At 43.1% G+C, this 2,407-nt stretch overlaps 1 pseudogene; it reads left to right on the top strand.

Annotated features, from left to right (window-relative positions):
- The first annotated feature begins 816 nt into the window (after window positions 1–816).
- Window positions 817–2,167, top strand: LOC110300764 (KAT8 regulatory NSL complex subunit 2 pseudogene; annotated as a pseudogene).
- The last annotated feature ends 240 nt before the right edge of the window (window positions 2,168–2,407 follow it).

Genomic DNA, 2,407 nt, shown 5'->3' with positions numbered 1-2,407 from the left:
TAGGGTACACAATAGGGTAATAAGTGTGCCATACAAGTACACAGTCAGTTTTCCTCCAGATCTAGTTAACAAGATTAAAAAGGTGGACTGTGCTTGAAATGCCTGATCTACACTCAGGCTGATAATAAAAATAGCTGACCAGAAGTTTTGTTTTATTTAGCATTAGTTAGACTTCACGTCTACTTAGTGCTTGCTCTTCTAGCATCCCCAAAGCATAGCAGTTTATGAATAATTCTGAAGGATAAGAAAATTGTAAAACAATTCACAGCTTTGGCTAATATGTAAAACAAACTAACAGTTCAGTATAAGTTATGGGTCATCAGTAATCTGTGAAGTTAACTAGTTTTAGGGTTTTGTGTGTGTGTGTTTTGGACTTGGTTTCTGTGTTTACTGGAGGAAAATTTTAAGATGATAGTATTCTAAAAGGGAAACATTGAGGAGACAAAGGCAAAGACACAGAGACATGGAAAGACAATGAGGATTAACTGTGGAAACCAAGCTTTCTCAACTTCTCCATTCACAAGAGTAATTCTGCCCTCCACAGAAACTTGCCCATTGTTTTACAGGATTCTTTGAGAAGATGGATTATGTCTCCAGAAACACATGGTCCTGCCTGCTTTGACTCTACATTTAACAATGCACATCTCTGACACCATTCTTATTTGTCAATGACGGCATATGTTGTGATTCCTTAAGAATCTGGTGATTAAGTCATACTTCCTCTTACATTTTTTCCAATCCAGTCAAACAAAACTGCTCAAAATACTGAAAGAAATATTGGAGAGATCAAAAGGCCGGTAGAGAGAAGGCTTTTGAATGAACAGCGTTCAGATTCACGTCTGGCCAATGAATTGGGGAGGATCACCCCAGTGCTCAGATCTCAGGAGCCCCTTTCTTGTTCACTCACCACCCATGCTCTCAGTGGCGTCTGGAGGGGCAGGAGTTCTGCATTAAGCATATGTTGTCTTGAAGACAACAATGTACCCATCAAACAATGTAGTTATGTTTCGACAAAGAATAGAAAGGGTGCCCCAGTGCTGCCCCAAAGCTTGAGAAGAAAGATGGGGTGTCTTTATGGGCTGGACATGCTCGAAGGTATGCCCTAGCACTTCATGCTCAAATGAAGAAGAGCAACCCAGGCGCGATGGGTGAAACTCTCTTGTGCCAGTTGAGCTCATATGCTAAAACAGAATGGGGCTCGCAGACCCCGGAGAGTGGCCAAAGTGAAGCAAGCTCCCCGGGTACTGGATGAAGACAACTAGAGTGATGGGGACCATGAACATTTTACTGTGGATCAGACATGGAGAGGTGAAGGTGAAAGGATAGACAGTGATCGAGAAGGTCCCCTAACACATGCTGGTGTCTATGCAGCTGAAGCAGTGGCTCTTATTATGAGAGAAAAGCAAATTCGTTTGCAATCTTTGTACACTGATCAGTTTCAGCGACTGCAACACCTGTTCAAAGAGAAAATGAGGTGCTATTTACATAATCAGAAAGTGGAACAGGAAGCTTTAGGTAGTAGTCTCCTGGCTGGCTCCAAGGGACTTTTGGCCAAAGAGAGAGAGAATTCAAAGCAACTAAAATGTCTTAGGTGATACTGTCAGCACAGTGGAGCAGAATCCTTAGTACAAAGGCAGCTGAGGGAATGCAGAAAGATGGCCACATATGGGGCTGCTCACCAGGCTCATACCACTCATTCCAGTCAAAGGTACTTAGCCTTTGTGGAAAATGTTCACTGCTCCAATCAGGCTCTTCTGATGAGCAGACACTGCCTTACCCATATCTGCCAGGATACAAATCAGGTTCTCTTCAAATGTTGCCAAGGATCTGAAGAGGTACCTTGCAACAAACCAGTTCCTGTAAGCCTTTCTGAGGTTCCCTGCTGTCTGCTGCATTTCCAGTTGTCTCTTCAGATCTATAAACCTGAACAGGACTTGGGTGTTATGGGTGATGGTATGCCATATCCTCTGTCGCCCTTGCTTTTTGACCCGTCACTAACTCTTGAAGATCGTTCAGTCACAGAAACTGCCAGAAGCCCAAGGCAGATGCAGTTGGTTGGGGCTGGGTGCAGATCCCAGGGACCTCGGAAATATAGAGTCTGTGCTCCATTCCCTCAACGTGCATGACTACTGCAAATGGAAAACCAGAGCCCATTTCTATCAGTTGACAATTCATTCTGGGAACTGTTTCCCTTTGGATTTGAACTTTCCATTCTTTAGACAAGTGTATCTCTGTTCATCTCTCATTGTTTCCTTCAGGACTTTACAGCACTGTAGACAAACATAATCCAAGTTTGTGCAGAATGGATCTTTAGTATTTAAGTATTGGGATTTTTTTTTTTTTTTTTGCAAGGAAGAGCGTGAGGCAATTCCTGCCCTTGCGATGGAATGCATATTGGGGACTGTGC

The sequence above is a fragment of the Mus caroli genome, unplaced genomic scaffold (genome assembly GCF_978045245.1).
Source record: "Mus caroli unplaced genomic scaffold, Mus_caroli_1 scaffold_10, whole genome shotgun sequence".
Lineage (NCBI taxonomy): Eukaryota > Metazoa > Chordata > Mammalia > Rodentia > Muridae > Mus > Mus caroli.
Note: the sequence above shows the minus strand (reverse complement) of the source record. Positions and strands in the feature narration are given on the sequence as shown.